Genomic DNA, 21,007 nt, shown 5'->3' with positions numbered 1-21,007 from the left:
TGTCAGTAACTGGTCAGTGTGTGTTACTGGTCAGTGTGCGTTACTGGTCTGTGTCAGTAACTGGTCAGTGTGTGTTACTGATCAGTGAGTGTTACTGTCAGTGTGAGTTACTGGTCAGTGTGAGTTACTGGTCAGTGTGTGTTACTGTCAGTGTGTGTTACTGTCAGTATTTTTTACTGGTCAGTGTGTGTTACTGTCAGTGTGTTTTACTGGTCAGTGTGTGTTATTGTCAATGTGGGTTACTATCAGTGTGTGTTACTGGTCAGTGTGTGTTACTGATCAGTGTGAGTCACTAGTCAGTGTGTGTTACTGGTCAGTGTGTGTTACTGTCAATGTGGGTTACTGGTCAGCATGTGTTACTGGTCAGTGCTTGTTACTGGTCAGTGTGTGTCACTGTCAGTATGTGTTACTGGTCAGTGTGTGTTACTCTCAGTGTGTGTTACTGGTCAGTGTCTGTTACTGGTCAGTGTGTGTTACTGCTCAGTGTGCATTACTGGTCAGTGTCAGTAACTGGTCAGTGTGTGTTACTGATCAGTGAGTGTTACGGTCAATGTGAGTTACTGGTCAGTGTGTGTTACTGTCAGTGCTTGTTACTGGTCAGTGTGTGTTACTGTCAGTGTGTGTTACTGGTCAGTGTGTGTCACTGTCAGTGTGTGTTACTGGTCAGTATGAGTTACTGTCAGTGTGAGTTATTGGTTAGTGTGTGTTACTGGTCAGTCTGTGTTACTGGTCAGTATGTGTTACTGTCAGTGTGTGTTATTCTCAATGTGGGTTACTGTCAGTGTGTATTACTGGTCAGTCTGTTGTACTGGTCAGTAGTGTTACTGTCAGTGTGAGTTACTGGTCAGTGTGTGTTGCTGTCAGTGTGTGTTACTGGTCAGTGTGTGTTACTGGTCAGTGTGAGTTACTGGTCAGTGTGTGTTACTGGTCAGTGTGAGTTCTGGTCAGTATGTGTTACTGGTCAGTGTGTGTTACCGGTCAGTGTGAGTTACTGGTCAGTGTGAGTTACTGGTCAGTGTGTGTTACAGGTCAGTATGAGTTACTGTCAGTGTGAATTATTGGTTAGTGTGTGTTACTGGTCAGTCTGTGTTACTGGTCAGTATGTGTTACTGTCAGTGTGTGTTATTCTCAAAGTGGGTTACTGTCAGTGTGTATTACTGGTCAGTCTGTTGTACTGGTCAGTATGTGTTACTGTCAGTGTGAGTTACTGGTCAGTGTGTGTTGCTGTCAGTGTGTGTTACTGGTCAGTGTGTGTTACTGGTCAGTGTGAGTTACTGGTCAGTGTGTGTTACTGGTCAGTGTGAGTTCTGGTCAGTATGTGTTACTGGTCAGTGTGTGTTACCGGTCAGTGTGAGTTACTGGTCAGTGTGAGTTACTGGTAAGTGTGTGTTACTGGTCAGTGTGAGTTCTGGTCAGTATGTTTTACTGGTCAGTGTGTTTTACTGGTCAGTGTGAGTTACTGGTCAGTGGGAGTTACTGGTCATTGTGTGTTACAGGTCAGTGTGATTTCCTGGTCGGTGTGTGGTACTGGTCAGTGTGAGTTATTGGTCAGTGTGTGTTACTTTCAGTGTGTTTTACTGGTCAGTGTGAGTTCTGGTCAGTATGTGTTACTGTTCAGTGCTTGTTACAGGTCAGTGTGTGTTCCTGGTTAGTGTGTGTTACTGTCAGTATGTGTTACTGGTCAGTGTGTGTTACTCTCAGTGTGTGTTATTGGTCAGTGTGAGTTACTGGTCAGTGTGAGTTACTGGTCAGTGCGGGTTACTATTCAGTGTGAGTTACTGTGAGTTTGTATTACTGGTCATGGTGAGTTACTGGTCAGTGTGTGTTATTGTCAGTGTGTTTTACTGGTCAGTGTGTGTTACTGGTCAGTGTGTGTTACTGACAGTGTGGTTTACTGGTCAGCATGTGTTACTGGTCAGTGTGTGTTACTGTCAGTATGTGTTACTTGTCAGTGTGTGTTACTGTCAGTGTGTGTTACTGGTCAGTGTGAGTTCTGGTCAGTATGTGTTACTGGTCAGTGTGTGTCACTTTCAGTGTGTGTTACTGGTCAGTATGTGTTACTGTCAGTGTGAGTTATTGGTTAGTGTGTGTTACTGGTCAGTCTTTTTTACTGGTCAGTATGTGTTACTGTCAGTGTGTGTTATTCTCAATATGGGTTACTGTCAGTGTGTATTACTGGTCAGTCTGTGTTACTGGTCAGTATGTGTTACTGTCAGTGTGTGTTACTGGTCAGTGTGTGTTACTGGTCAGTGTGAGTTACTGGTCAGTGTGTGTGTTACTGTTCAGTGTGAGTTACTAGTCAGTGTGTGTTACTGGTCAGTGTGAGTTACTGGTCAGTGTGTGTTACTGGTCAGTGTGAGTTCTGGTCAGTATGTGTTACTGGTCAGTGTGTGTTACCGGTCAGTGTGAGTTACTGGTCAGTGTGAGTTACTGGTCAGTGTGTGTTACTGGTCAGTGTGAGTTCTGGTCAGTATGTTTTACTGGTCAGTGTGTGTTACTGGTCAGTGTGAGTTACTAGTCAGTGGGAGTTACTGGTCATTGTGTGTTACTGGTCAGTGTGATTTCCTGGTCAGTGTGGGTTACTGGTCAGTGTGTGTTACTGTCAGTGTGCATTACTGGTCAGTGTCAGTAACTGGTCAGTGTGTGTTTCTGTGGTGAACTAGATATACCTGTCTGACTGCTCCTGTGGCTCCTCCCACAGACCCTGCTGACTGCCCCTGTGGCTCCTCCCACAGACCCCTGTATAAAGGTGACTGTGGTCTGCTGCTCTCCCTCATTTTCCCAGAATGCAGTGTTGTTCTTCGGTCAATAAAAGCCGATATCTCACTTCCTAAGTCTCAGCGTGAGTTATTGATGGTGCAACAGTTACTGATCAGTGAGTGTTACTGTCAGTGTGTGTTACAGGTCAGTGTGTATTACTGATCAGTGTGTGGTACTGTCAGTGGGAGTTACTGGTCAGTGTGTGTTACTGGTCAGTCTGCGTTACTGGTCAGTGTCAGTAACTGGTCAGTGTGTGTTACTGATCAGTGAGTGTTACTGTCAGTGTGAGTTACTGGTCAGTGTGTGTTACTGGTCAGTGTGTGTTACTTTCTGTGTGTGTTACTGGTCAGTGTGTGTTACTGTCAGTATGTGTTACTGGTCAGTGTGTGTTACTGGTCAGTGTGCATTACTGGTCAGTGTCAGTAACTGGTCAGTGTGTGTTACTGTGGTGAACTAGATATACCTGTCTCACTGCTCCTGTGGCTCCTCCCACAGACCCTGCTGACTGCCCCTGTGGCTCCTCCCACAGACCCCTGTATAAAGGTGACTGTGGTCTGCTGCTCTCCCTCATTTTCCCAGGATGTAGTGTTGTTCATCAGTCAATAAAAGCCGATATCTCACTTCCTAAGTCTCAGCGTGAGTTATTGATGGTGCATCAGTTACTGATCAGTGAGTGTTACTGTCAGTGTGAGTTACTGGTCAGTGTGAGTTACTGGTCAGTGTGTGTTACTGGTCAGTGTGAGTTCTGGTCAGTATGTTTTACTGGTCAGTGTGTGTTACTGGTCAGTGTGAGTTACTAGTCAGTGGGAGTTACTGGTCATTGTGTGTTACTGGTCAGTGTGATTTCCTGGTCAGTGTGGGTTACTGGTCAGTGTGTGGTACTGGTCAGAGTGAGTTATTGGTCAGTGTGTGTAACTGTCAGTGTGTGTTACTGGTCAGTGTGAGTTCTGGTCAGTGTGTGTTACTGTCAGTATGTGTTACTGGTCAGTGTGTGTTACTGTCAGTGTGTGTTACTGGTCAGTGTGTGTTACTGTCAGTATGTGTTACTGGTCAGTGTGTGTTACTCTCAGTGTGTGTTACTGGTCAGTGTGTGTTACTGGTCAGTGTGAGTTACTGGTCAGTGTGGGTTACTGCTCAGTGTGAGTTACTGTGAGTTTGTATTACTGGTCATGGTGAGTTACTGGACAGTGTGTGTTAATGTCAGTGTGTGTTACTGGTCAGTGTGTGTTACTGATCAGTGTGTGTCACTAGTCAGTGTGTGTTACTGCTCTGTGTGTGTTACTGTCAGTGTGGGTTACTGGTCAGTGTGCATTACTGGTCAGTGTACGTAACTGGTCAGTGTGTGTTACTGATCAGTGAGTGTTTCTTTCAATGTGAGTTACTGGTCAGTGTGTGTTACTGGTCAGTGTGAGTCACTGGTCTCTGTGTGTTACTGGTCAGTCTGTTTTACTGGTCAGTGTGAGTTACTGGTCAGTGGGTGTTACTGGTCAGTGTGGGTTACTGGTCAGTGTGTGTTACTTGTCAATGTGTGTTACTGGTCAGTGTGAGTTACTGCTCAGTGTGAGTTACTGGTCGGTGCGTGTTACTGCTCAGTGTGTGTTACTGGTCAGTGTGAGTTACTGGTCAGTATGGTTTACTGGTCAGTGTGAGTTACTGGTCAGTGTGTGTTACTGTCAGTGTGGGTTACTGTCAGTGTGTGTTACTGGTGAGTGTGTCAATTATGGATATCTCTGAACATCCTCTACATAGCACCTCCAGAGACAGAGAAACAGTTTCAGCGACAGGTTACTATCGATGCAATGCTCCTCAGACAGGATGAAGAGGTCAATACTCCCCAATGCCATTGGTCTTTACAATTCTACCGCCAGGAATTAAGAACTTTTTAAAAGCTATTATTAATGCTTTTTGAGATAGTGATTTAGATGCATATCATATTTTTTACTGAGTTAAGTATTGTATGTAATTAGTTTTGCTACAACAAATGTATGGGACATTGGAAAAAAGTTGAATTTCCCCATGGGGATGAATAAAGTATCTATCTATCTATCTATCTATCTATCTATCTATCTATCTATCTATCTATCTATCTATCTATCTATCTACTGGTCAGTGTGTATTACTGATCAGTGTGTGTTACTGTGAGTGGGAGTTACTGGTCAATGTGTGTTACTGGTCAGTGTGCATTACTGGTCAGTGTCAGTAACTGGTCAGTGTGTGTTACTGGTCAGTGTGCGTTACTGGTCTGTGTCAGTAACTGGTCAGTGTGTGTTACTGATCAGTGAGTGTTACTGTCAGTGTGAGTTACTGGTCAGTGTGAGTTACTGGTCAGTGTGTGTTACTGTCAGTGTGTGTTACTGTCAGTATGTGTTACTGGTCAGTGTGTGTTACTGACAGAGTGTTTTACTGGTCAGTGTGTGTTATTGTCAATGTGGGTTACTATCAGTGTGTGTTACTGGTCAGTGTGTGTTACTGATCAGTGTGAGTCACTAGTCAGTGTGTGTTACTGGTCAGTGTGTGTTACTGGCAATGTGGGTTACTGGTCAGCATGTGTAACTTGTCAGTGCTTGTTACTGGTCAGTGTGTGTTACTGTCAGTATGTGTTACTGGTCAGTGTGTGTTACTCTCAGTGTGTGTTACTGGTCAGTGTCTGTTACTGTCAGTATGTGTTACTGGTCAGTGTGTGTTACTCTCAGTGTGTGTTACTGGTCAGTGTCTGTTACTGGTCAGTGTGAGTTACTGGTCAGTGTGCATTACTGGTCAGTGAGTGTTACTGTCAATGTGAGTTACTGGTCAGTGTGTGTTACTGTCAGTATGTGTTACTGGTCAGTATGTGTCACTGTCAGTGTGTGTTACTGATCAGTATGAGTTACTGTCAGTGTGAGTTGTTGGTTAGTGTATGTTACTGGTCAGTCTGTGTTACTGGTCAGTATGTGTTACTGTCAGTGTGTGTTATTCTCAATGTGGGTTACTATCAGTGTGTATTACTGGTCAGTATGTGTTACTGTCAGTGTGAGTTACTGGTCAGCGTGTGTTGCTGTCAGTGTGTGTTACTGGTCAGTGTGTGTTACTGGTCAGTGTGAGTTACTGGTCAGTGTGTGTTACTGGTCAGTGTGAGTTCTGGTCAGTATGTGTTACTGGACAGTGTGTGTTACCGGTCAGTGTGAGTTACTGGTCAGTGTGAGTTACTGGTAAGTGTGTGTTACTGGTCAGTGTGAGTTCTGGTCAGTATGTTTTACTGGTCAGTGTGTTTTACTGGTCAGTGTGAGTTACTGGTCAGTGGGAGTTACTGGTCGTTGTGTGTTACTGGTCAGTGTGATTTCCTGGTCAGTGTGTGGTACTGGTCAGTGTGAGTTATTGGTCAGTGTGTGTTACTTTCAGTGTGTTTTACTGGTCAGTGTGAGTTCTGGTCAGTATGTGTTACTGTTCAGTGCTTGTTACTGGTCAGTGTGTGTTACTGGTCAGTGTGTGTTACTGTCAGTATGTGTTACTGGTCAGTGTGTGTTACTCTCAGTGTGTGTTATTGGTCAGTGTGAGTTACTGGTCAGTGTGAGTTACTGGTCAGTGCGGGTTACTATTCAGTGTGAGTTACTGTGAGTTTGTATTACTGGTCATGGTGAGTTACTGGTCAGTGTGTGTTATTGTCAGTGTGTTTTACTGGTCAGTGTGTGTTACTGATCAGTGTGTGTTACTGTCAGTGTGGTTTACTGGTCAGCATGTGTTACTGGTCAGTGTGTGTTACTGTCAGTATGTGTTACTGGTCAGTGTATGTTACTGTCAGTGTGTGTTACTGGTCAGTGTGAGTTCTGGTCAGCATGTGTTACTGGTCAGTGTGTGTTACTGTCAGTATCTGTTACTGGTCAGTGTGTGTTACTGGTCAGTATGTGTTACTGTCAGTGTGAGTTATTGGTTATTGTGTGTTACTGGTCAGTCTGTTTTACTGGTCAGTATGTGTTACTGTCAGTGTGTGTTATTCTCAATGTGGGTTACTGTCAGTGTGTATTACTGGTCAGTCTGTGTTACTGGTCAGTATGTGTTACTGTCAGTGTGTGTTACTGGTCAGTGTGTGTTACTGGTCAGTGTGAGTTACTGGTCAGTGTGTGTGTTACTGGTCAGTGTGAGTTACTGGTCAGTGTGTGTTACTGGTCATTGTGAGTTCTGGTCAGTAAGTGTTACTGGTCAGTGTGTGTTACCGGTCAGTGTGAGTTCTGGTCAGTATGTTCTACTGGTCAGTGTGTGTTACTGGTCAGTGTGAGTTACTAGTCAGTGGGAGTTACTGGTCATTGTGTGTTACTGGTCAGTGTGATTTCCTGGTCAGTGTGGGTTACTGGTCAGTGTGTGTTACTGTCATTGTGCGTTACTGGTCAGTGTGTGTTACTGTCAATGTGGGTTACTGTCAGTGTGTGTTACAGGTCAGTGTGTATTACTGATCAGTGTGTGTTACTGTCAGTGGGAGTTACTGGTCAGTGTGTGTTACTGGTCAGTCTGCGTTACTGGTCATTGTCAGTAACTGGTCAGTGTGTGTTACTGATCAGTGAGTGTTACTGTCAGTGTGAGTTACTGGTCAGTGTGAGTTACTGGTCATGTGTGTGTTACTGTCTGTGTGTGTTACTGGTCAGTGTGTGTTACTGTCAGTATGTGTTACTGGTCAGTGTGTGTTACTGGTCAGTGTGCATTACTGGACAGTGTCAGTAACTGGTCAGTGTGTGTTACTGTGGTGAACTAGATATACCTGTCTGACTGCTCCTGTGCCTCCTCCCACAGACCCTGCTGACTGCCCCTGTGGCTCCTCCCACAGACCCCTCTATAAAGGCGACTGTGGTCTGCTGCTCTCCCTCATTTTCCCAGGATGTAATGTTGTTCTTCGGTCAATAAAAGCCGATATCTCACTTCCTAAGTCTCAGCGTGAGTTATTGATGGTGCATCAGTTACTGATCAGTGAGTGTTACTGTCAGTGTGAGTTACTGGTCAGTGTGAGTTACTGGTCAGTGTGTGTTACTGGTCAGTGGGAGTTCTGGTCAGTATGTTTTACTGGTCAGTGTGTGTTACTGGTCAGTGTGAGTTACTGGTCAGTGGGAGTTACTGGTCATTGTGTGTTACTGGTCAGTGTGATTTCCTGGTCAGTGTGGGTTACTGGTCAGTGTGTGGTACTGGTCAGTGTGAGTTATTGGTCAGTGTGTGTTACTGTCAGTGTGTGTTACTGGTCAGTGTGAGTTCTGGTCAGTGTGTGTTACTGTCAGTATGTGTTACTGGTCAGTGTGTGTTACTGTCAATGTGGGTTACTGTCAGTGTGTGTTACAGGTCAGTGTGTATTACTGATCAGTAAGTGTTACTGTCAGTGTGAGTTACTGGTCAGTGTGTGTTACTGGTCAGTGTGTGTTACTGTCAGTATGTGTTACTGGTCAGTGTGTGTTACTCTCAGTGTGTGTTACTGGTCAGTGTGTGTTACTGGTCAGTGTGAGTTACTGGTCAGTGTGGGTTACTGGTCAGTGTGAGTTACTGTGAGTTTGTATTACTGGTCATGGTGAGTTACTGGACAGTGTGTGTTAATGTCAGTGTGTGTTACTGGTCAGTGTGTGTTACTGAGCAGTGTGAGTCACTAGTCAGTGTGTGTTACTGCTCTGTGTGTGTTACTGTCAGTGTGGGTTACTGGTCAGTGTGCATTACTGGTCAGTGTCCGTAACTGGTCAGTGTGTGTTACTGATCAGTGAGTGTTACTTTCAAAGTGAGTTACTGGTCAGTGTGTGTTACTGTCAGTGTGTGGTACTGGTCAGTATGTGTTATTGTCAGTGTGAGTTATTGGTTAGTGTGTGTTACTGGTCAGTCTGTGTTACTGGTCAGTATGTGTTACTGTCAGTGTGAGTTACTGGTCAGTGTGAGTTACTGGTAAGTGTGTGTTACTGGTCAGTGTGAGTTCTGGTCAGTATGTTTTACTGGTCAGTGTGTTTTACTGGTCAGTGTGAGTTACTGGTCAGTGGGAGTTACTGGTCGTTGTGTGTTACTGGTCAGTGTGATTTCCTGGTCAGTGTGTGGTACTGGTCAGTGTGAGTTATTGGTCAGTGTGTGTTACTTTCAGTGTGTTTTACTGGTCAGTGTGAGTTCTGGTCAGTATGTGTTACTGTTCAGTGCTTGTTACTGGTCAGTGTGTGTTACTGGTCAGTGTGTGTTACTGTCAGTATGTGTTACTGGTCAGTGTGTGTTACTCTCAGTGTGTGTTATTGGTCAGTGTGAGTTACTGGTCAGTGTGAGTTACTGGTCAGTGCGGGTTACTATTCAGTGTGAGTTACTGTGAGTTTGTATTACTGGTCATGGTGAGTTACTGGTCAGTGTGTGTTATTGTCAGTGTGTTTTACTGGTCAGTGTGTGTTACTGATCAGTGTGTGTTACTGTCAGTGTGGTTTACTGGTCAGCATGTGTTACTGGTCAGTGTGTGTTACTGTCAGTATGTGTTACTGGTCAGTGTATGTTACTGTCAGTGTGTGTTACTGGTCAGTGTGAGTTCTGGTCAGCATGTGTTACTGGTCAGTGTGTGTTACTGTCAGTATCTGTTACTGGTCAGTGTGTGTTACTGGTCAGTATGTGTTACTGTCAGTGTGAGTTATTGGTTATTGTGTGTTACTGGTCAGTCTGTGTTACTGGTCAGTATGTGTTACTGTCAGTGTGTGTTATTCTCAATGTGGGTTACTGTCAGTGTGTATTACTGGTCAGTCTGTGTTACTGGTCAGTATGTGTTACTGTCAGTGTGTGTTACTGGTCAGTGTGTGTTACTGGTCAGTGTGAGTTACTGGTCAGTGTGTGTGTTACTGGTCAGTGTGAGTTACTGGTCAGTGTGTGTTACTGGTCAGTGTGAGTTCTGGTCAGTATGTGTTACTGGTCAGTGTGTGTTACCGGTCAGTGTGAGTTACTGGTCAGTGTGAGTTACTGGTCAGTGTGTGTTACTGGTCAGTGTGACTTCTGGTCAGTATGTTCTACTGGTCAGTGTGTGTTACTGGTCAGTGTGAGTTACTAGTCAGTGGGAGTTACTGGTCATTGTGTGTTACTGGTCAGTGTGATTTCCTGGTCAGTGTGGGTTACTGGTCAGTGTGTGTTACTGTCATTGTGCGTTACTGGTCAGTGTGTGTTACTGTCAATGTGGGTTACTGTCAGTGTGTGTTACAGGTCAGTGTGTATTACTGATCAGTGTGTGTTACTGTCAGTGGGAGTTACTGGTCAGTGTGTGTTACTGGTCAGTCTGCGTTACTGGTCATTGTCAGTAACTGGTCAGTGTGTGTTACTGATCAGTGAGTGTTACTGTCAGTGTGAGTTACTGGTCAGTGTGAGTTACTGGTCATGTGTGTGTTACTGTCTGTGTGTGTTACTGGTCAGTGTGTGTTACTGTCAGTATGTGTTACTGGTCAGTGTGTGTTACTGGTCAGTGTGCATTACTGGACAGTGTCAGTAACTGGTCAGTGTGTGTTACTGTGGTGAACTAGATATACCTGTCTGACTGCTCCTGTGCCTCCTCCCACAGACCCTGCTGACTGCCCCTGTGGCTCCTCCCACAGACCCCTCTATAAAGGCGACTGTGGTCTGCTGCTCTCCCTCATTTTCCCAGGATGTAATGTTGTTCTTCGGTCAATAAAAGCCGATATCTCACTTCCTAAGTCTCAGCGTGAGTTATTGATGGTGCATCAGTTACTGATCAGTGAGTGTTACTGTCAGTGTGAGTTACTGGTCAGTGTGAGTTACTGGTCAGTGTGTGTTACTGGTCAGTGGGAGTTCTGGTCAGTATGTTTTACTGGTCAGTGTGTGTTACTGGTCAGTGTGAGTTACTGGTCAGTGGGAGTTACTGGTCATTGTGTGTTACTGGTCAGTGTGATTTCCTGGTCAGTGTGGGTTACTGGTCAGTGTGTGGTACTGGTCAGTGTGAGTTATTGGTCAGTGTGTGTTACTGTCAGTGTGTGTTACTGGTCAGTGTGAGTTCTGGTCAGTGTGTGTTACTGTCAGTATGTGTTACTGGTCAGTGTGTGTTACTGTCAATGTGGGTTACTGTCAGTGTGTGTTACAGGTCAGTGTGTATTACTGATCAGTAAGTGTTACTGTCAGTGTGAGTTACTGGTCAGTGTGTGTTACTGGTCAGTGTGTGTTACTGTCAGTATGTGTTACTGGTCAGTGTGTGTTACTCTCAGTGTGTGTTACTGGTCAGTGTGTGTTACTGGTCAGTGTGAGTTACTGGTCAGTGTGGGTTACTGGTCAGTGTGAGTTACTGTGAGTTTGTATTACTGGTCATGGTGAGTTACTGGACAGTGTGTGTTAATGTCAGTGTGTGTTACTGGTCAGTGTGTGTTACTGAGCAGTGTGAGTCACTAGTCAGTGTGTGTTACTGCTCTGTGTGTGTTACTGTCAGTGTGGGTTACTGGTCAGTGTGCATTACTGGTCAGTGTCCGTAACTGGTCAGTGTGTGTTACTGATCAGTGAGTGTTACTTTCAAAGTGAGTTACTGGTCAGTGTGTGTTACTGTCAGTGTGTGTTACTGGTCAGTATGTGTTATTGTCAGTGTGAGTTATTGGTTAGTGTGTGTTACTGGTCAGTCTGTGTTACTGGTCAGTATGTGTTACTGTCAGTGTGAGTTACTGGTCAGTGTGTGTTGCTGTCAGAGTGTGTTACTGGTCAGTGTGTGTTACTGGTCAGTGTGAGTTACTGGTCAGTGTGTGTGTTACTGGTCAGTGTGTGTTACTGTCAGTATGTGTTACTGGTCAGTGTGTGTTACTCTCAGTGTGTGTTACTCTCAGTGTGTGTTATTGGTCAGTGTGAGTTACTGGTCAGTGTAGGTTACTGGTCAGTGCAGGTTACTATTCAGTGTGAGTTACTGTGAGTTTGTATTACTGGTCATGGTGAGTTACTGGTCAGTGTGTGTTATTGTCAGTGTGTTTTACTGGTCAGTGTGTGTTACTGATCAGTGTGAGTCACTAGTCAGTGTGTGTTACTGGTCAGTGTGTGTTACTGTCAGTGTGGTTTACTGGTCAGCATGTGTTACTGGTCAGTGTGAGTTCTGGTCAGCATGTGTTACTGGTCAGTGTGTGTTGCTGTCAGTATCTGTTACTGGTCAGTGTGTGTCACTGTCAGTGTGTGTTACTGGTCAGTATGTGTTACTGTCAGTGTGAGTTAATGGTTATTGTGTGTTACTGGTCAGTCTGTTTTACTGGTCAGTATGTGTTACTGTCAGTGTGTGTTATTCTCAATGTGGGTTACTGTCAATGTGTATTACTGGTCAGTCTGTGTTACTGGTCAGTATGTGTTACTGTCAGTGTGTGTTACTGGTCAGTGTGTGTTACTGGTCAGTGTGAGTTACTGGTCAGTGTGTGTGTTACTGGTCAGTGTGAGTTACTGGTGAGTATGTGTTACTGGTCAGTGTGTGTTACCGGTACAGTGTGAGTTACTGGTCAGTGTGTGTTACTGGTCAGTGTGAGTTCTGGTCAGTATGTTTTACTGGTCAGTGTGTGTTACTGGTCAGTGAGAGTTACTAGTCAGTGGGAGTTACTGGTCATTGTGTGTTACTGGTCAGTGTGATTTCCTGGTCAGTGTGGGTTACTGGTCAGTGTGTGTTACTGTCAGTGTGTGTTACTGGTCAGTGTGTGTTACTGTCAATGTGGGTTACTGTCAGTGTGTGTTACAGGTCAGTGTGTATTACTGATCAGTGTGTGTTACTGTCAGTGGGAGTTACTGGTCAGTGTGTGTTACTGGTCAGTCTGCGTTACTGGTCAGTGTCAGTAACTGGTCAGTGTGTGTTACTGATCAGTGAGTGTTACTGTCAGTGTGAGTTACTGGTCAGTGTGTGTTACTGGTCAGTGTGTGTTACTGTCTGTGTGTGTTACTGGTCAGTGTGTGTTACTGTCAGTATGTGTTACTGGTCAGTGTGTGTTACTGGTCAGTGTGCATTACTGGACAGTGTCAGTAACTGGTCAGTGAGTGTTACTGTGGTGACCTAGATATACCTGTCTGACTGCTCCTGTGGCTCCTCCCACAGACCCTGCTGACTGCCCCTGTGGCTCCTCCCTCAGACCCCTGTATAAAGGCGACTGTGGTCTGCTGCTCTCCCTCATTTTCCCAGGATGTAATGTTGTTCTTCGGTCAATAAAAGCCGATATCTCACTTCCTAAGTCTCAGCGTGAGTTATTGATGGTGCATCAGTTACTGATCAGTGAGTGTTACTGTCAGTGTGAGTTACTGGTCATGGTGAGTTACTGGTCAGTGTGTGTTATTGTCAGTGTGTTTTACTGGTCAGTGTGTGTTACTGATCAGTGTGAGTCACTAGTCAGTGTGTGTTACTGGTCAGTGTGTATTACTGTCAGTGTGGTTTACTGGTCAGCATGTGTTACTGGTCAGTGTGTGTTACTGTCAGTATGTGTTACTGGTCAGTGTGTGTTACTGTCAGTGTGTGTTACTGGTCAGTGTGAGTTCTGGTCAGCATGTGTTACTGGTCAGTATGTGTTACTGTCAGTGTGTGTTACTGGTCAGTGTGTGTTACTGGTCAGTGTGAGTTACTGGTCAGTGTGTGTGTTATTGGTCAGTGTGAGTTACTGGTCAGTGTGTGTTACTGGTCAGTGTGAGTTCTGGTCAGTATGTGTTACTGGTCAGTGTGTGTTACCGGTCAGTGTGAGTTACTGGTCAGTGTGAGTTACTGGTCAGTGTGTGTTACTGGTCAGTGTGAGTTCTGGTCAGTATGTTCTACTGGTCAGTGTGTGTTACTGGTCAGTGTGAGTTACTAGTCAGTGGGAGTTACTGGTCAGTGTCTGTTACTGGTCAGTGTGATTTCCTGGTCAGTGTGGGTTACTGGTCAGTGTGTGTTACTGTCAGTGTGTGTTACTGGTCAGTGTGTGTTACTGTCAATGTGGGTTACTGTCAGTGTGTGTTACAGGTCAGTGTGTATTACTGATCAGTGTGTGTTACTGTCAGTGGGAGTTACTGGTCAGTGTGTGTTACTGGTCAGTCTGCGTTACTGGTCAGTGTCAGTAACTGGTCAGTGCGTGTTACTGATCAGTGAGTGTTACTATCAGTGTGAGTTACTGGTCAGTGTGTGTTACTGGTCAGTGTGTGTTACTGTCTGTGTGTGTTACTGGTCAGTGTGTGTTACTGGTCAGTGTGCATTACTGGACAGTGTCAGTAACTGGTCAGTGTGTGTTACTGTGGTGAACTAGATATACCTGTCTGACTGCTCCTGTGGCTCCACCCACAGACCCTGCTGACTGCCCCTGTGGCTCCTCCCACAGACCCCTGTATAAAGGCAACTGTGGTCTGCTGCTCTCCCTCATTTTCCCAGGATGTAATGTTGTTCTTCGGTCAATAAAAGCCGATATCTCACTTCCTAAGTCTCAGCGTGAGTTATTGATGGTGCATCAGTTACTGATCAGTGAGTGTTACTGTCAGTGTGAGTTACTGGTCAGTGTGAGTTACTGGTCAGTGTGTGTTACTGTCTGTGTGTGTTACTGGTCAGTGTGTGTTACTGTCAGTATGTGTTACTGGTCAGTGTGTGTTACTGGTCAGTGTGCATTACTGGACAGTGTCAGTAACTGGTCAGTGTGTGTTACTGTGGTGAACTAGATATACCTGTCTGACTGCTCCTGTGGCTCCTCCCACAGACCCTGCTGACTGCCCCTGTGGCTCCTCCCACAGACCCCTGTATAAAGGCGACTGTGGTCTGCTGCTCTCCCTCATTTTCCCAGGATGTAATGTTGTTCTTCGGTCAATAAAAGCCGATATCTCAATTCCTAAGTCTCAGCGTGAGTTATTGATGGTGCATCAGTTACTGATCAGTGAGTGTTACTGTCAGTGTGAGTTACTGGTCAGTGTGAGTTACTGGTCAGTGTGTGTTACTGGTCAGTGGGAGTTCTGGTCAGTATGTTTTACTGGTCAGTGTGTGTTACTGGTCAGTGTGAGTGAGTGGTCAGTGGGAGTTACTGGTCATTGTGTTTTACTGGTCAGTGTGATTTCCTGGTCAGTGTGGGTTACTGGTCAGTGTGTGGTACTGGTCAGTGTGAGTTATTGGTCAGTGTGTGTTACTGGTCAGTGTGTGTTACTGGTCAGTGTGAGTTACTGGTCAGTGTGTGTTACTGTCAGTGTGTGTTACTGGTCAGTGTGTGTTACTGGTCAGTGTGTGTTACTGTCAATGTGGGTTACTGTCAGTGTGTGTTACAGGTCAGTGTGTATTACTGATCAGTAAGTGTTACTGTCAGTGTGAGTTACTGGTCAGTGTGTGTTACTGGTCAGTGGGAGTTCTGGTCAGTATGTTTTACTGGTCAGTGTGTGTTACTGGTCAGTGTGAGTGACTGGTCAGTGGGAGTTACTGGTCATTGTGTGTTACTGGTCAGTGTGATTTCCTGGTCAGTGTGGGTTACTGGTCAGTGTGTGGTACTGGTCAGTGTGAGTTATTGGTCAGTGTGTGTTACTGTCAGTGTGTGTTACTGGTCAGTGTGAGTTCTGGTCAGTGTGTGTTACTGTCAGTATGTGTTACTGGTCAGTGTGTGTTACTGTCAGTGTGTGTTACTGGTCAGTGTGTGTTACTGTCAATGTGGGTTACTGTCAGTGTGTGTTACAGGTCAGTGTGTATTACTGATCAGTAAGTGTTACTGTCAGTGTGAGTTACTGGTCAGTGTGTGTTACTGGTCAGTGTGTGTTACTGTCAGTATGTGTTACTGGTCAGTGTGTGTTACTCTCAGTGTGTGTTACTGGTCAGTGTGTGTTACTGGTCAGTGTGAGTTACTGGTCCGTGTGGGTTACTGGTCCGTGTGAGTTACTGTGAGTTTGTATTACTGGTCATAGTGAGTTACTGGACAGTGTGTGTTAATGTCAGTGTGTGTTACTGGTCAGTGTGTGTTACTGATCAGTGTGAGTCACTAGTCAGTGTGTGTTACTGCTCTGTGTGTGTTACTGTCAGTGTGGGTTACTGGTCAGTGTGCATTACTGGTCAGTGTCCGTAACTGGTCAGTGTGTGTTACTGATCAGTGAGTGTTACTTTGAAAGTGAGTTACTGGTCAGTGTGTGTTACTGTCAGTATGTGTTACTGGTCAGTGTGTGTCACTGTCAGTGTGTGTTACTGGTCAGTATGTGTTATTGTCAGTGTGAGTTATTGGTTAGTGTGTGTTACTGGTCAGTCTGTGTCACTGGTCAGTATGTGTTACTGTCAGTGTGAGTTACTGGTCAGTGTGTGTTGCTGTCAGAGTGTGTTACTGGTCAGTGTGTGTTACTGGTCAGTGTGAGTTACTGGTCAGTGTGTGTGTTACTGGTCAGTGTGAGTTACTGGTCAGTGTGTGTTACTGGTCAGTGTGAGTTCTGGTCAGTATGTGTTACTGGTCAGTGTGTGTTACCGGTCAGTGTGAGTTACTGGTCAGTGTGAGTTACTGGTCAGTGTGTGATACTGGTCAGTGTGACTTCTGGTCAGTATATTTTACTGGTCAGTGTGTGTTACTGTCAGTGTGTGTTACTGGTCAGTGTGTGTTACTGTCAATGTGGGTTACTGTCAGTGTGTGTTACAGGTCAGTGTGTATTACTGATCAGTAAGTGTTACTGTCAGTGTGAGTTACTGGTCAGTGTGTGTTACTGGTCAGTGTGAGTTACTGGTCAGTGTGGGTTACCGGTCAGTGTGAGTTACTGTGAGTTTGTATTACTGGTCATGGTGAGTTACTGGACAGTGTGTGTTAATGTCACTGTGTGTTACTGGTCAGTGTGTGTTACTGAGCAGTGTGAGTCACTAGTCAGTGTGTGTTACTGCTCTGTGTGTGTTACTGTCAGTGTGGGTTACTGGTCAGTGTGCATTACTGGTCAGTGTCCGTAACTGGTCAGTGTGTGTTACTGATCAGTGAGTGTTACTTTCAAAGTGAGTTACTGGTCAGTGTGTGTTACTGTCAGTATGTGTTACTGGTCAGTGTGTGTCACTGTCAGTGTGTGTTTCTGGTCAGTATGTGTTATTGTCAGTGTGAGTTATTGGTTAGTGTGTGTTACTGGTCAGTCTGTGTTACTGGTCAGTATGTGTTACTGTCAGTGTGAGTTACTGGTCAGTGTGTGTTGCTGTCAGAGTGTGTTACTGGTCAGTGTGTGTTACTGGTCAGTGTGAGTTACTGGTCAGTGTGTGTGTTACTGGTCAGTGTGTGTTACTGTCAGTATGTGTTACTGGTCATTGTGTGTTACTGGTCAGTGTGATTTCCTGGTCAGTGTGGGTTACTGGTCAGTGTGTGGTACTGGTCAGTGTGTGGTACTGGTCAGTGTGAGTTATTGGTCAGTGTGTGTTACTGTCAGTGTGTGTTACTGGTCAGTCTGAGTTCTGGTCAGTGTGTGTTACTGTCAGTATGTGTTACTGGTCAGTGTGTGTTACTGTCAGTGTGTGTTACTGGTCAGTGTGTGTTACTGTCAATGTGGGTTACTGTCAGTGTGTGTTACAGGTCAGTGTGTGTTACTGGTCAGTGTGTGTTACTGTCAGTATGTGTTACTGGTCAGTGTGTGTTACTCTCAGTGTGTGTTACTGGTCAGTGTGTGTTACTGTCAGTATGTGTTACTGTCAGTGTGTGTTACTGGTCAGTCTGAGTTCTGGTCAGTGTGTGTTACTGTCAGTATGTGTTACTGGTCAGTGTGTGTTACTGTCAGTGTGTGTTACTGGTCAGTGTGTGTTACTGTCAATGTGGGTTACTCTCAGTGTGTGTTACTGGTCAGTGTGTATTACTGATCAGTAAGTGTTACTGTCAGTGTGAGTTACTGGTCAGTGTGTGTTACTGGTCAGTGTGTGTTACTGTCAGTATGTGTTACTGGTCAGTGTGTGTTACTCTCAGTGTGTGTTACTGGTCAGTGTGTGTTACTGGTCAGTGTGAGTTACTGGTCAGTGTGTGTTACTGGTCAGTGTGTGTTACAGGTCAGTGTGTATTACTGATCAGTAAGTGTTACTGTCAGTGTGAGTTACTGGTCAGTGTGTGTTACTGGTCAGTGTGTGTTACTCTCAGTGTGTGTTACTGGTCATGGTGAGTTACTGGACAGTGTGTGTTAATGTCAGTGTGTGTTACTGGTCAGTGTGTGTTACTGATCAGTGTGAGTCACTAGTCAGTGTGTGTTACTGCTCTGTGTGTGTTACTGTCAGTGTGGGTTACTGGTCAGTGTGCATTACTGGTCAGTGTCCGTAACTGGTCAGTGTGTGTTACTGATCAGTGAGTGTTACTTTCAAAGTGAGTTACTGGTCAGTGTGTGTTACTGTCAGTATGTGTTACTGGTCAGTGTGTGTCACTGTCAGAGTGTGTTACTGGTCAGTATGTGTTATTGTCAGTGTGAGTTATTGGTTAGTGTGTGTTACTGGTCAGTCTGTGTCACTGGTCAGTATGTGTTACTGTCAGTGTGAGTTACTGGTCAGTGTGTGTTGCTGTCAGAGTGTGTTACTGGTCAGTGTGTGTTACTGTCAATGTGGGTTACTGTCAGTGTGTGTTACAGGTCAGTGTGTATTACTGATCAGTAAGTGTTACTGTCAGTGTGAGTTACTGGTCAGTGTGTGTTACTGGTCAGTGTGTGTTACTGTCGGTATGTGTTACTGGTCAGTGTGTGTTACTCTCAGTGTGTGTTACTGGTCAGTGTGTGTTACTGGTCAGTGTGAGTTACTGGTCAGTGTGGGTTACCGGTCAGTGTGAGTTACTGTGAGTTTGTATTACTGGTCATGGTGAGTTACTGGACAGTGTGTGTTAATGTCAGTGTGTGTTACTGGTCAGTGTGTGTTACTGAGCAGTGTGAGTCACTAGTCAGTGTGTGTTACTGCTCTGTGTGTGTTACTGTCAGTGTGGGTTACTGGTCAGTGTGCATTACTGGTCAGTGTCCGTAACTGGTCAGTGTGTGTTACTGATCAGTGAGTGTTACTTTCAAAGTGAGTTACTGGTCAGTGTGTGTTACTGTCAGTATGTGTTACTGGTCAGTGTGTGTCACTGTCAGTGTGTGTTACTGGTCAGTATGTGTTATTGTCAGTGTGAGTTATTGGTTAGTGTGTGTTACTGGTCAGTCTGTGTTACTGGTCAGTATGTGTTACTGTCAGTGTGAGTTACTGGTCAGTGTGTGTTGCTGTCAGAGTGTGTTACTGGTCAGTGTGTGTTACTGGTCAGTGTGTGTTACTGGTCAGTTTGTGTTACTGTCAGTATGTGTTACTGGTCAGTGTGTGTTACTGGTCAGTGTGTGTTACTGTCAGTGTGGTTTACTGGTCAGCATGTGTTACTGGTCAGTGTGTGTTACTGTCAGTATGTGTTACTGGTCAGTGTGTGTTACTGTCAGTGTGTGTTACAGGTCAGTGTGAGTTCTGGTCAGTGTGTGTGTTACTGGTCAGTGTGAGTTACTGGTCAGTGTGTGTTACTGGTCAGTGTGAGTTCTGGTCAGTATGTGTTACTGGTCAGTGTGTGCTACTGTCAGTGTGTGTTATTCTCAATGTGGGTTACTGTCAGTGTGTATTACTGGTCAGTCTGTGTTACTGGTCAGTATGTGTTACTGTCAGTGTGTGTTACTGGTCAGTGTGTGTTACTGGTCAGTGTGAGTTACTGGTCAGTGTGTGTGTTACTGGTCAGTGTGAGTTACTGGTCAGTGTGTGTTACTGGTCAGTGTGAGTTCTGGTCAGTATGTGTTACTGGTCAGTGTGTGTTACCGGTCAGTGTGAGTTACTGGTCAGTGTGAGTTACTGGTCAGTGTGTGTTACTGGTCAGTGTGAGTTCTGGTCAGTATGTTTTACTGGTCAGTGTGTGTTACTGGTCAGTGTGAGTGACTAGACTGTGGGAGTTACTGGTCATTGTGTATTACTGGTCAGTGTGATTTCCTGGTCAGTGTGGGTTACTGGTCAGTGTGTGTTACTGGTCAGTGTGAGTTACTAGTCAGTGGGAGTTACTGGTCATTGTGTGTTACTGGTCAGTGTGATTTCCTGGTCAGTGTGGGTTACTGGTCAGTGTGTGTTACTGTCAGTGTGTGTTACTGGTCAGTGTGTGTTACTGTCAATGTGGGTTACTGTCAGTGTGTGTTACACGTCAGTGTGTATTACTGATCAGTGTGTGTTACTGTCAGTGGGAGTTACTGGTCAGTGTGTGTTACTGGTCAGTCTGCGTTACTGGTCAGTGTCAGTAACTGGTCAGTGTGTGTTACTGATCAGTGAGTGTTACTGTCAGTGTGAGTTACTGGTCAGTGTGTGTTACTGGTCAGTGTGTGTTTCTGTCTGTGTGTGTTACTGGTCAGTGTGCATTACTGGACAGTGTCAGTAACTGGTCAGTGTGTGTTACTGTGGTGAACTAGATATACCTGTCTGACTGCTCCTGTGGCTCCTCCCACAGACCCTGCTGACTGCCCCTGTGGCTCCTCCCACAGACCCCTGTATAAAGGCGACTGTGGTCTGCTGCTCTCCCTCATTTTCCCAGGATGTAATGTTGTTCTTCGGTCAATAAAAGCCGATATCTCACTTCCTAAGTCTCAGCGTGAGTTATTGATGGTGCATCAGTTACTGATCAGTGAGTGTTACTGTCAGTGTGTCAGTGTGAGTTACTGGTCAGTGTGAGTTACTGGTCAGTGTGTGTTACTGGTCAGTGGGAGTTCTGGTCAGTAAGTTTTACTGGTCAGTGTGTGTTACTGGTCAGTGTGACTGACTGGTCAGTGGGAGTTACTGCTCATTGTGTGTTACTGGTCAGTGTGATTTCCTGGTCAGTGTGGGTTACTGGTCAGTGTGTGGTACTGGTCAGTGTGAGTTATTGGTCAGTGTGTGTTACTGTCAGTGTGTGTTACTGGTCAGTGTGAGTTCTGGTCAGTGTGTGTTACTGTCAGTATGTGTTACTGGTCAGTGTGTGTTACTGTCAATGTGGGTTACTGTCAGTGTGTGTTACAGGTCAGTGTGTATTACTGATCAGTAAGTGTTACTGTCAGTGTGAGTTACTGGTCAGTGTGTGTTACTGGTCAGTGTGTGTTACTGTCAGTATGTGTTACTGGTCAGTGTGTGTTACTCTCAGTGTGTGTTACTGGTCAGTGTGTGTTACTGGTCAGTGTGAGTTACTGGTCAGTGCGGGTTACTGGTCAGTGTGAGTTACTGTGAGTTTGTATTACTGGTCATGGTGAGTTACTGGACAGTGTGTGTTAATGTCAGTGTGAGTTACTGGTCAGTGTGAGTTACTGGTCAGTGTGTGTTACTGTCTGTGTGTGTTACTGGTCAGTGTGTGTTACTGTCAGTATGTGTTACTGGTCAGTGTGTGTTACTGGTCAGTGTGCATTACTGGACAGTGTCAGTAACTGG

This window comes from Hemitrygon akajei, chromosome 19 (genome assembly GCF_048418815.1).
Source record: "Hemitrygon akajei chromosome 19, sHemAka1.3, whole genome shotgun sequence".
NCBI classification, from domain to species: Eukaryota; Metazoa; Chordata; class Chondrichthyes; order Myliobatiformes; family Dasyatidae; genus Hemitrygon; species Hemitrygon akajei.
Note: the sequence above shows the minus strand (reverse complement) of the source record.